This window comes from Chiloscyllium plagiosum, unplaced genomic scaffold, assembly GCF_037043375.1.
Source record: "Chiloscyllium plagiosum isolate Xiang-an unplaced genomic scaffold, Cpla_swu_hap1 HiC_scaffold_6, whole genome shotgun sequence".
Taxonomy (NCBI): domain Eukaryota; kingdom Metazoa; phylum Chordata; class Chondrichthyes; order Orectolobiformes; family Hemiscylliidae; genus Chiloscyllium; species Chiloscyllium plagiosum.
Window position 1 is genome coordinate 74,420,105 of NW_028270144.1, and position 13,921 is coordinate 74,434,025.

The 13,921-nt window shown below is 40.7% G+C and overlaps 1 protein-coding gene across 1 annotated transcript in view; it reads left to right on the top strand.

The window, feature by feature from the left end:
- Positions 1 to 13,921, top strand: part of LOC122550661 (PC3-like endoprotease variant B) — an 889,929-nt gene that overhangs the window by 542,107 nt on the left and 333,901 nt on the right. The gene's annotated exons all lie outside the window — the stretch shown is intronic.

The following is a 13,921-nucleotide window of genomic DNA, read 5'->3' on the forward strand; positions in this document are numbered from 1 at the left end:
TGTCCATTTGAATACCTCTTACATTTTCATCTGGCAATGAAGTTTAATGATTTGCTACATAGATATAAATCATTATAGGTTCTTTTCTCCCCAGCCTGAGTTGGATTTGTCACTGCCTAAACACACTGTTCTTTATAGGTGTGAAGGTAAAACTACCTCCTCACAATATCTCCAGCTACGCCTGTGGCTAGTAACAAGCTGTTCCGGACCCACTATGGGCTTTCTTTTTCTCTTCTCTTCAATAAACAGTTGAAACCTGGGGAACTTTCTCACCCTCTTTCCAACCCAGCTGCTCACGATCATCTTCATCAAATTAAAAATGTTACAATCTTTGAGTGGCGAAGCATAAAATGAATAAGCCATGTTAACACCCTTTACTGAAATATAATTAAATAAATAGTCCTTTGGCCATAAAAAAATCCTTCCTAATTGTACTGTCATAGCTCTAGTACACATACAAACAAGTGATTGCAAATCTTCAGAATGTGCGTTGTGTGGGGTATAAATTATGAAGGAAATTCTACCTGTATGCGATTTGCATCATTGATCACAGCTGTTCTGTAGAGTTTTGTTTTGCGAGCCCCAATTGATTTCTTGGTCCTACCCAACTCTGTTCCAACCGCATACACCATTCTTGAAATTGTCAACACTGTTTTTAGTTCGTAGAACTTAGAAAGGTGAGGATTGTAGACTACCAGCGTGAATTTATTCAGCTACAGGACATGGGCTTAATAATATAAGGCACAGGCTTCTTGCATAGTACAGGCTTCTAATGGAAAATACCTGGAAACAGAACATTCCAGTGCATGACATTCCAGTTCAATCATTTTCTTTGTAGTTATGTATTTTATTTTAGTTAACTACGAAGGAACAAGGGGGAAATGAAGTGATCTTTTATGCAATATTCAGGAATACAATGCCTGAAAGCAGATTGGAGTACAATTCAATTGTAGCCTTTTATAAAGGGATTGGATGAATGTTTGCAAAGGGAAATAATTACACAGCTGCAGGGAAAAAGCGAGCACATCCATGAGGAGCTAAATAACCTTCTTCTGTGCTGTATGATCTATGTATTTGCAATGCTTACTTCCAGTGCTGTGTTTTTCAGCTAATAGGAGTTCAATTTGGCAGATGAAAGGATTTTCAAAACAATAGAGATGAATTTTGATTGACTGTCATTTGCTCCTTGTGTTTGGTAGATTTTTCAGACTCAAGTTTTGAATGAAGTTCAAAAATGCTGTTTGGCAGTTTTTATTCCTAGCTGCGATGTGTTAATTGACACTTTCATACATGTCAGCAGTGCTTTGTAGCTGGTTTATGAACATGAAATTTAAACCAATTAGGTACAAGTGTGAAGCAAGATTCCGAATATTAGAAAGATGTCGTCTGAGTTATGACCACTAGTGATGCCTACAATGTGGAATTTGATCAAAACTGTGACTCCATTTACAGATATCCACTGGACCGTGATTTAGAATTGTAAGCAGTGCAGAGTTTTGGAATGTCATGGTGTTTCTCTGGAACTGCTTCCTTTCTCGAAGCAGGGATTGTAAGGACCGTAGGCACAAAGTGGCTTGAAGACTTGGGCATGATTGCAGGTGTCAAGGGTATATCAGAGGGTGTGATGAGGCATCTGGGAGAGGCCGGAAGGAAGTCTGAGACATTAATGGGAAAGAGTAAGTGATTGTGGGTGTGGGTCTGAGGACCGAAGTTTGCACGAAGGTGAAAGGGTTCCTTCACTGACCAGCTAACAGGGAAACAAGTTAACTGAAACAGTTAGCAAGTGAACAGTTTTGCTTGGTGGAGTAGAGTGAATCACTCCTGCTCTTTCTGGCTCACAACCAGTCCTGGAAAAGTTCTTACCTCTTGTGTGCAGCAATTCTCACTTCTTTTTTAATCTTTCCCACTTGAGAAATCCAGTCAGCTAGCATTAAGCATTAATAAAATCTTAGACACACAGCCTTGATAAATAGTAAAACATGCAAACTGCTGGCTGCATGCCTGCCCAATCCCTCCTGCATTAAAAACAAAATGTGTTTGATAAATTTTACATTTTGTATGCAATGCCATGCATTTCAACCAAAATTTTGAAGTTAAAATTTCAACACCACCAACCACCCCCACCCCACCCAATATGTACTTAACCAACCTTCCCAATGGTAAAATTGTGTCTCAGGGAAGTCCTGAGGGCGCAGTTGTCTGGATTACTTATGTATGACCTTTTCAGTTTTGCTTTCCATGGAGCTACCCCAAGTCTGCATGACAGTGGCTAAGTATGGGAATTGCATTTAGATTTCTCTGTACATCATAAAAGCCCAATTTCTACATTACCAAGGGCCCATCATTTGAAGGTATGATCCAAACCCAGCAGACTTCTTTCAAACTGAAACTGGCTGCAGTGCTGAATTTTAATTGGATAGTAAGACTAGCAAGCCCCATCTTGAAGAGGCTCTTGCTCAGTTAATGCGACAAAAAGGCAATGAAAGCTAATTCCTGTGGTCTGAATCTAACCATAATTTCGCATTATGTCAATTTCTTCAAGTTTCATGGAGCTATAAGAACTCACCACTGACAGGAAATCCAGGAAAGGACCATCAACTCTAGCACCACACCTACTCTGAAACATGGCTGTGCATCCTGTTGAAATGGTAGTCCAACAATATTAACACAGTTACGCAGCATTTGCATGGCACATCGGTGGCAGAGCAGACACAATGCACATGCAAGTACACATTTCTCTTATGGCTGCTTAAGTGCCAGGCTGCAAAACTCACCGATCCTTAGCCACATCCTATCGTTCAGGCCTTTTTAAGTTAGCACTACTCCTTCCCCAATGTCTACTGTCCTCCATGACCTTAACATTGTTCATTGTGGGGTAATCACATTCAGGGAAGCCTTCAAATATTTCAAAAACAGACTAAAATCAAGCAAACATTTATCTCTGAATACAACTTAACAATTTGAATATTGAACTTAAGTATTTGTTGAGCAGCAAGATCATTCAGTGATCTTGCACCCAAATTACATCGACTTCAACTGGCTGTCAGTCATGTTTACAGCAGCTACACTCTGTCCTCTTGTTCACTATCCTCATCCTTCTCCTCAAAAGACTAGTCCAGCCCTCCCAGTTCTTCCGTATCCCCATCAGGGAGGAATATCCATCCACACTCATCTATCATCCATGATGAGGTGGTGGCCTAGTGGTAATACCACTGAACTGTTAACCTAGAAACTCAGGTCATGTTTTGGGAATCCTGGCTCAAATCCCAAGCCAGCAGGTGGTGGAATTTTTTAAAACACATAGAATTAAGATGACCATGAATCCATTGTCGACTGTCGGAAAAATCCATCTGGTTCACTAATGTCGTTGAGGGAAGGAAACCGCTGCTCTTACCTGGTCTGATCTACATGTGACTCAGACCCACTGCAATGTGCTTAACTCTTAACTGCCCTCTGAGAAACTAGAGTGGCCAATAAATGCTAGTCTAGCCAGTGATGATATCATGAAGCTGAAGAAGGGCTTATGCCCGAAACGTCGATTCTCCTGTTCCCTGGATGCTGCCTGACCTGCTGCGCTTTTCCAGCAACACATTTTCAGCAGTGATGATATCATGCCAGGAATGAATAAAAATAATCAGATTCCCTTATTATCTGTTGTGCAAAGCACAGCAAGCTCAGATTATGAGACACACCCTGCCTACCATATGCAAGTCCCTCCCAAACCAATCCACGTGTTGGAACCTCACCTTAGCAGACCTATTATCTGCTCGACCGTTGAGGAAGAATGGACTGCATTGTATTTATGTTCTTCTCAATCAGACAAATTGCATAATGGAGTCATTAGCCTTGTGTGAAGTAGCTAGCCCTTGCTTCCCAGTTTCCAGCTTTGCAAGGCTTCTAAATCCTCATTTGCAGTAGGAATATATGAGTCGTCAAGCATGTAGGTATGCTGGAAGCTCCCCAAGCTCTGGATGTAAAGGAATGGCCTACTCCTGATCCTAATTTGCATATTCGTATGTTCATATGTCCTGCCCTTTCATTGTACCTTCAACTCTGGAAATCCTGTATCGAACAGGTGTTGTTTACTTATTGTCCTTACAAGCTTTCTTAAATAGTTATAGCTCCTTGCGCATTATTCTTCCAGTGAGTGGCTTCACAAACAACGTGTGTTAATCAAATAATTATAAAATGAAAGAAATCAATAAATGGTAGGATGGAACAACAGGTCAAGGCCCTGTCCTGTCCATATTTTTTTGAATGAGGCAGCTTTTTCTCCTTTTCTTTAAAGGCAACATTGTTATTCAGCTCCGTCTATGATATTTTCAGGCAAAGATTTAGGAAACAGAATTCCCACATTGTATAAAACTGAGGGTGAACAGCAGAGTAGCTGTGCAGTAAGGATGTTTTCTAGATATTTTTTTCCCATCAACGGAGATAAAGGAATGTTGCTACACTCTTCCACTTACCTGTCAGCATCAAGCTCTGATATATTGAAGTATTCTTTTCCAAAGCTCTGGTGGATTTCTCATTTCATCTCTTTTCATTCTTAAACTTCTCCTATTACTCTATTACCAGTCCTGGTTACACTGTCTGACAGCAACACTCTGTCCATTATTCTTTTCTCGCTGGAATTTTGTACATCAGGTTCAGTCTTTGCTTCCAACTTAATTGTGCCCGACAAAGGTTTCATTCTCTTCCTTTATTTCCTTTATTTTCCTTTATTTCTCCTGCACCTTTTTTAAAACACGATTTCTCTCTAAATTTGGGCTGAATGTCTTGCTAACCTTTGTGTCAGTATATCAGTTTTAATTACACCTACCTTGTCTAATTTTTCAATGTCAGTTCTAAAAGGTGATGTTTCAGATCCATGTTATGAAGCTACCTGCGGAAACTTTGACTATTTTTTGTTGGCGCTTCTTCCAAAAGTTTCTTTCAGAATTCCATTAAAATGTTCTTGTATGGTAGGTTTCTTACCTCATAATGGGTGTTAATGTAATTGTTCTCCTTTTTTCTCTAGCCAAAGTTTGGAAGCTTTGAATATTAATATGTTTATTTTTATTGAAAGATTACCAAATTTCTCCCTCCATTGATAAATTGAATACACATAGAGTATTGGTCTGCAGAGGATGGTCCATGATATTTCTCTCATGAGGCCATTTATTGTGTATCAATGTTGTGGTTCTGCTCGCCGAGCTGGGAATTTGTGTTGCAGACGTTTCGTCCCCTGTCTAGGTGACATCCTCAGTGCTTGGGAGCCTCCTGTGAATCTTCTCACAAACTTTGATTGTGTATCGATCTGGACAATGAGTATTAGTGAGCAATTTGTCCTTAGAAGTACACTCAGCTAGTGAAAACACTAGAAATTGGTATTTTTCATGAGGAATGTTATCAGGAATGGGACAATGGTAAAATGTTTTTCTTCTTAACCTGAAGTTACTCGCAGTAATCAAACAAACATCCTGTCAAAAATAATATGAGATTTAAATGCACAGACAGCCTGAAGATCATGAAGCAGAAATGCTTTTATTCTTCTGGCATCAGGTCTGTATAAACCTGAAGGGAATTTAAACTGACATTAGAAAAACAGAGTGGGCTGGACTTTTTGAAGCATGCCAATCATTTTCAGATTACCAATCAGCTTCTTTGGTTTTGCATGCTGGAAGAAAGGACTCTGCATTTCTGATTAGGACATTCTGATCAGGTATGTTTCAAAAATGGAGAGCCGTACTTTAAATCTGACAAGTCCCTTGTACTGCAGAATAGCCGAAAGAAGGCAAACCATGCCCCGTAGTTCACAGCTGTCACTTGCTGTGTTCTGTGATTTAAAGGTCTGGCAACACAGACAGCAACATTGATGGCTCATGTGAAAGGATAAGTATGTAAGTGTGAGGTTAGGATGCAGGGAGTGTAAATATGTTACCAGGTGAGTAGAGGCCTTGAACTTTGTGATCATGCCACTGCCTCTATAGTATGGCGAATAAGTGTGGATGCTATTGTAAGCGTAAACCAACTCTAAAAGGTGGTCAGGCCAGTTCTGTTTACTCTTAGAAGGCCAAGTACTCGGACTGTCAGTCAAAGTGCAAACGAGTCTTTCACACTGCTCAATAGATTCTAGATGTTTGGGAGTGGTGCAGCTCTTGGCAATGTCAGAGACTGTACAAAGCTTTCAAAGTTAGATTAGATTCCCTACCGTGTGGAAACAGGGCCTTCGGCCCAACCAGTCCACACCGAACCTCCAAAGAGTAACCCACCCAGACCCGTTTCCCTCTGATTAATGCACCTAACACTATGGGCAATTTAGCATGGCCAATTCACCTGACCTGCACATCTTTGGATTGTGGGAGGAAACTGGAGCAAACCCACGCAGACACGGGGAGAATGTGCAAACTCCACACAGATAGTCTGTCCAAGGCTAGAATCAAACCTGGGAACCTGATGCTGTGAGGCAGCAGTGCTAACCATTGAGCCAATATACCACGCACAGTTGCATCTATGATCACAGTAAACTTACGTGGGACACCAAAACTGATGACATATTAACACCCTAGCTCTGTTTGATGTCTTTTGTTCATGGGTGGCCTGCATGAACTTGATGAAAACATCCATGAGTACAAGAATATACAAATTCCCATTTAACTACATTGCAAGGGTCCCAGACAGTCCCTTAGTAACCCAGGATCTCATGCTGAAGTGAATTTGTTTCCCTGCTTTGGCCAAAGTACACTTTGGCATAAAGTGACATAGGCCCTCGCTGTTGCCACCTGCTGCTGGAGACCCTATTACACTAATCAAGGATAGAACAGGAATTATACATCAGACTATCTGTGTTTTAGTTTCATGTTGTCTTTACTGAATGAACCATTAATAGAGCTCCATAATTGTATTTGACCTTTTTTATGATGACTCAGGTTTTCACCGTTGTTTGTTTTACATGAGCTTTGAACATTTAGCGACTATTTCATTTCAACACATACTAATGTAAAATCAAATTTTAGCCACAGATTACAGAACTAATACCGAGAAGATGAAAATATTTCTCATGTCCAGTTAGGGAAGTGCAAACAGGGTCACTCCAGATATCAGGGTATTGCTTGAACCCTTATGCACTTGCACAATCCTGCCTTAGAAATATATCACTGTTCCTTCACTGTCACTGTGCCAAAATCCTGGAATCCGCATTCTAACAGCATTGTGGGTAATATTAACTGCAGCAGTTCAATAAGGCAGCTCACTACTACCTTCTGAAAGGCAACTAGGTGTGGGCAAAAAATGTTGGCCCAGCCAGTGACACCCACATCCTGTGAGTGAATGTGGAAAAAGAGGCTTATAATAACATGACCCATGTTTCTTGTTTTCCTTTTGGATTCCCCAAGATGATTTCATTTGTGTTGTGCTGATTTCTTTTCCATATGCAAGCTATGTCAGACTTGATGTTTTCTTTTAAATGCCCGTATTCAACTTGACCTCAGCCACTCAGCGGGAGCGAATTTACACATCCCTGACACTGTCCAGATGATGGCATTTAGCTGAAAGTCTATGATCTTTATGTGATAATTGCAGGATCATGAGACAGACCACTGCTCTATGGCAACATAGTGCCCGGTTTTGACCTACAGTGCCCCACCTGTTATTCACTGTGATGTGGCATTTTCTGTGAGATGGAAAAACTCATGAAGAACATTGACATTCCCATTTGTAAATAATTAAGAAACACCTATCTGGACAGCACTTTAAGTTATGTTGGGAAATAGCAAATATTATCTCTATTACTCACAGCAATGCACTACCAAGATGCACAGAATCATAGACACATGCAGCACTAAAAGAGCATAACTGACTGAATAGGTAGTATCCATGACTTTGACATGCTTCAATGAAAGGGAATCAATTGAAATTGCATGGACAATGCACAAACAGCTACCAGCTTTGCTTGTGGAAGATAAAGACAACCCAAAGTACGATTGTGGCCCTGAGTCCTGGGACCAACATATCATATCTCCATTTAACATCTCAGGAGATAAGCGACTGGAGAGTCAAACTAAATAACACATTAGGTGGCTGGCACATTGATGCTCTGGGGTCGAAGGATTCCGAGGTGGAAGATGAGTCGTTCTTCAGCATCTCTAGCATCTGCAGTCCTCATTTTCACCGAGCACATTCGATGGTTTTCCCATTATTTAAAGTAAAAATAGTCAAATTGTGATCCTTCTTGTATTCTGTTCACTCTTCCATATCATATTTTAGAATTTCCAATAATAGATTTATAAACCCTTCCAATGAGAAAATAAGGTGCTAGATTTTTTAAAGATGGCATCACCAACATCTAAAAGATAGAAGAGAAACACAAAGGTATCAGCAAGTTATGATTAAGCATGAATTTCAAGAGCCGCAGATTGGAAAAACACAGGAAATTTGTTGCCGTGGTGACCTGAGAAATGATGGAGTGAAATTTCTTTTTGGTGGTTCTGGGTAACAAACCTCAGGGCTTGACCAAATCTGGAACTGTTGCCTCATTAGTATCCACATGCCAGGAAATTAGGTGAATAAAGCATCCTGATGTATACCTCTCTGGTTTAGATGTAATACTCACAATAGCTCTTGGATCCTAGGAGAGGGGGCTGAGGTAACTGGAAACCCAAGGTTGGAGGGGTTTTACTGAGTATTCAAAGGTGAGCTGGCAGCACTCTGGACCGTTGCTACAGGGCCAGCAGCTGCTCTGCTGTAAGATAGGGTAAATTTTAAAAACAAAATAATGCACAGCTAGGTCCAGTTTTATATTAATAGGAGTCTGTGATTAATTTTTAATTTAAAAACATAGGAATGTAGAAAGAAGTGAATATATTTGTATCATTGAGCATTGGAGAAGAAGGTTCAAAGGAGCTAGGGAAACTAATAGGGCTAAAAACCGATAAATTCTCTGGAGTTGATGGCTTGCATCCTTGAATGTTAAAGGAAGTAGCTACAGACGTGGCGGATGGACTGATAGTAATATTAAGAGAGGTTACCAATGCAACGCCTTTATTTAAGAGGATGGAGCCAAAAACAAATGAGTTACTATTGGCCCGTTAGCTTGATATCTGTTGTTTGAAAAATGTCAGAGTCATTTAAAAAGGATATGACAACAGAGCATTCAGAAACACATAATGTGATCAAGCAGAGTCAGCATGGCTTCATGAAGGGGAAGTTACATCTGAAAAATTTACTAGAATTCTTTGAAGAGATAATGAGCAGGAAATATCATGGGAAAGCAATTGATGTAATGTATTTGGATTTTCACAAGGTATTTCATAAGATACCACACATTAAGCTACTTAATAAGATTAGAGCTCATGGTGTTTGAAGTAGTATATTGGAGTTTAATGGTATGCTTTCCCACATTATATTCCATCTGCCAAGATTTTAGTCACTTGCTCAACCTGTCTATGTCACTCTGCATACTCTTTATGTCATTCTCACCACTTACCATTCCAACTGTTTTTGTTATCTGATAAAATAGCTAAATTACATGCACTTTCCTCATCCAACTCATAAATGCATCCAAGTCCAGCAGTGATAGGAAAGGTAAATAGAATGTTGTCTTTTATTTCAAAGGGAATGGGGGATAAATTAGTGAGGTTTTGCTAAAACTGTACAAGACATGAGTCAGACCAGAGCTGGAATACTCGGATCAGTTTAGGGCTCCTTATCTAAGGAAAGGTACATTAACGTTGTAGGCAGCCTAGGAAAAGTTCACGAGGCCGATACCAGGAATGGAGGGGCTGTTTTAAGAGAAGATGTTGAGTAGATTTGACCTGTACTGGTTGGAATTTAGAAGAATGAGAGGTGACCTTAAAAATCTTAGAGACTTGACAGTGTAGGTACAGAGAGGTTGTTTCACCTTGTGGATGAGTGTAGGAATAAGGGGCATAAACTCAGAATATAAGACCAGGATAATGAGAAATTTGTTCTCTTAGAGGGTTGTGAAACCGTGGAATTCTTTACTGCAAAGGGCTGTTAATATTTGATCATTGAGTAGATTAATAGCTGAGATAAGCGAATATTTGATTTGCAAGGGAATCAAGGGTTACAGGGATAAGGCAGGAAAGTAGAGTTGAGGATGATCCAATCAGCCATTGAATGGTGGAGCAGACTGAATGGGCTGAATAGCCTGCTTATCTATATTATGGAAAACTAACTGAGTGATAATGAAGTAAAAACTAGAAAGATAATGATAAAGAGAGATTGAGAAGCCATCATTAAGACAGGAATTATATCTGGTGATGCACTTTCTGCGCGTGTCTCATGAACCTGGCAGTTGGCCCACAGTTCTCACGTGTTTCTTACCAATGACCTGTGGGTTCCTTTCCTGGCCATTGGGACAGCTCACTGGCCATGGGGAGGAAGAGAATTTGGCTTGTTTGTTGCTGGTCAAGGTCTGCACCAAACTTCAGCTGGGGAAAGGTAACCAGAAGGAGGAGCAAGCATTGGCCAGAAGCAGCCCATGGATTCAGAGTGGAGCTGGGAGGAGAAGGAATATTGGGCCATGTGTCCTCTTTAGCATGCAAAGCATAAATGCAAATAAAATGTCATTAGGTTCTCATTTTGTGGCCTGGATCACACAGTTCGTTCCTGAGCTCTCTCATGCTTGAGGTTCTCCTATACATCTCTCATTGTAGATATTGACAACTGCCTTGACCAGTTTATATTGTATCTGCAGAATGTTCGGGAAATTGTCTCCAATATCTGCAAATGTGCTTGATGTTAAACTTCTTAGCACCTTATCGGATGGATTCGGATATTGTGGAGGAAAAGTGTGTTCAAAAGGAGAAGTACAAGGGCCCCACTTCCAGATTCCACTACATGTATACTGATAGGGAGATTTGCTAGAGCTCCTCAGGAGGAATTAAATTAGTAATGTAGGGGAGTGGGACCCAGGGAGGTAGTGAGGAAACAGATCAATCTGAGACTGGTACAATTGAGAACAGAAGCAAGTCAAACAGTCAGGGCAGGCAGGGACAAAGCAGAGTACAAAATAGGACTGATAAATTCAACTGCATTTATTTCAATGGAAGAGGCCTAATAGGGAAGGCAAATGAACTCCGGGCGTGGCACTGTGATATCATAGCAATTACAGAAACGACTCAAGGATGGGCAGGACTGGCAGCTTAATGTTCCAGGATACAAATGCTACAGGAAGGATAGAAAGGGAGGAAAGGAGGGGGAGTGGTGTTTTTGATAAGGCATAGCATTACAGCTGTACTGAGGGAGGATATTCCTGGAAAGACATCCAGGGAATTTATTTGGGTTGAACTGAAAAATAAGAAAGGGATGATCACTTTATTGGGATTGCATTATAGACCCCCTAATAGTCAGTGGGAAATTTGGGAATCAAATTTGTAAGGAGATCTTAGTTATCTGTAAGAGTAATAGGGTGGTTATGGTACGGGATTTTAAATTTTCCAAACATAAACTGGGATTGCCATAGTGTTAAGGGTTTAGGTGGAGAGGAATTTGTCAAGTATGTACCAGAAAATTTTATGATTCAATATGCGGATGTATCTACTAGAGAAGGTGCATTACTTTACGTACTCTTGGGAAATAAGACAGGGCAGGTGACTGAGGTGTCAGTGGGGGAGCACTTTGGGGCCAGCGACCATAATTCTATTAGTTTTAATATAGTGGGATAGACCAGATTCTACAGTTGAAGTTCTAAATAGGAGGAAAGCTAATTTTGATGGTATTAGGCAAGAACTTTCAAAAGTTGATTGGGGACAGATGTTTGCAGATAAAGGGACAGCTGGAAAATAAGAAGCCTTCAGAAATGAGATAATGAGAGTCCAGAGACAGTATATTCCTGTTAGGGTGAAAAGAAAAGCTGGTAGACTAAAGAAATTGAGGGTTTGGTTAAGAAAAAGAAGGAAGCATATGTCAAATATAGACATGATCGATCGAATGAATTCTTGGAAGAGTATAAAGGAAGTTGGAGTATTCCTAAGAGGGAAATCAGGAGGGCAAAAAGGGCCATGAGATAGCTTTGACAAATAGAGTTAAGGAGAATCCAAAGGGTTTTTACAAATACCTATTAAGGACAAAAGGGTAACTAGGGAGAGAATAGAGCCCCTCAAAGATCAGCACTGCAGCCTTTGTGTGAAGCCACAGGAGATAGGGGAGATACTGACTGAGGAGTTAGTGTTTACTGTGGAGAAGGACATGGAAGAAATAGAATTCGTGGAAATAAGATGGTGACATCTTGAAAAATGTCCGTATTATAGAGGAGGAAGTGTTGGATGTCCTGAAATGCATAACAGTGGCTAAATCCCCAGGACCTGACCAGGTGTATCCTAGAACTCTGTGGGAAGCTAGGAAACTGATTGCTGGGCTTCTTACTGAGATATTTGCATCATCGATAATCACAGGTGAAGTGCCGGAAGACTGGAGGTTGGCTAACGTGGTGCCACTGTTTAAGCACAAGCCAGGGGACTATAGACCAGTGACCCTGACATCAGTGTTGGGCAAGTTGTTGGAGGGAATCCTGAGGGAGAGGATGTACATGTATTTGGAAAGGCAAGGACAGATTAGGGATAGTCAACATGCCTCACAAACTTGATTGAGGTTTTTGAAGAAATAACGAAGAGGATTGTTGAGGGCAGAGTGGTGAATATGATCTATATGGACTTCAGTAAGGCGTTCGACAAGGTTCCCATGGAAGACTGGTTAGCAAGGTTAGATTTCACAGAATACAGGGAGAACTAACCAATTAGATACAGAACTGCCTCAAAGGTAGAAAACAGAGGGTGTTGGTGGAGTGATGTTTTTCAGACTGGAGGCCTGTGACCAGTGGAGTGCCACAAGGATCGGTGCTCGGTCCACTACTTTTCATCAGTTATTTATATGATTCGAATGTGAGCATAAGAGGTATAGTTAGTAAGTTCGCAGATGATACTGTTGGAATATTACGTACAATTCTGGTCTCCTTCCTATCGGAAAGATGTTGTGAAACTTGAAAGGGTTCAGAAAAGATTTTCAAGGATGTTGCCAGGGTTGAAGGATTTGAGCTATAGGGAGAGACTGAACAGGCTGGGGCTGTTTTCCCTGGAGCATCGGAGGCTGAGGGGTAACCTTTTAGAGGTTTACAAAATTATGAGGGGCATGGATAGGGTAAATAGGCAAAGTCTTTTCCCTGGAGTCGGGGAGTCCAGAACTAGAGGGCATAGGTTTAGGGTGAGAGGGGAAAGATATAAAAGAGACCGAAGGGCAACTTCTTCACGCAGAGGGTAGTATGTGTATGGAATAAGCTGCCAGAGGAAGTGGTAGAGGCTAGTACAATTGCAACATCTAAAAGGCATCTGGATGGGTATATAAATATGAAGAGTGATATGGGCTGAGTGCTGGCAAGTGGGACTAGATTGGGTTGGGATATCTGGTTGGTATGAACTGGTTGGACCGAAGGTCTGTTTCCATGCTGAATATCTCTCTGACTCTGAAATGAAAGTCTTTCAAGTTTTTGGGAATTATTGAGCATTACAAGCCCTGACTAGTCCAAACAAATGTAGAAGCCTGGTCAGCAATGAACAGGGAAGCCGGAAGTAAAATGAAAAATCCTTTAAACAGTTTTGTAGTGGCCTAATGCACATGCAGATTCAACCATGTTGGTTATCATTGCAACTATTTATGGGCCATAAATGAGCATATTCTAGTGAAATTGAGACTCAATTCATCTTCTGAATATAAAGTTGTTAAGATCTGGTGCATTCAAGGTGACTGTCGAATATCAGGGTGGAATAAGCTGAGTGGTCAAATTCCTCCAGTTGTCTTACTGCAGCTTATAGAAAGGTATAAAAGGAAATATGTCAGCATGTGCATATGAGAAGATTAATGCTGTGTCGCCAAATGATATGATTGGAACTTGCATCTACATTGTGAATTAATATCAGATTTTGGA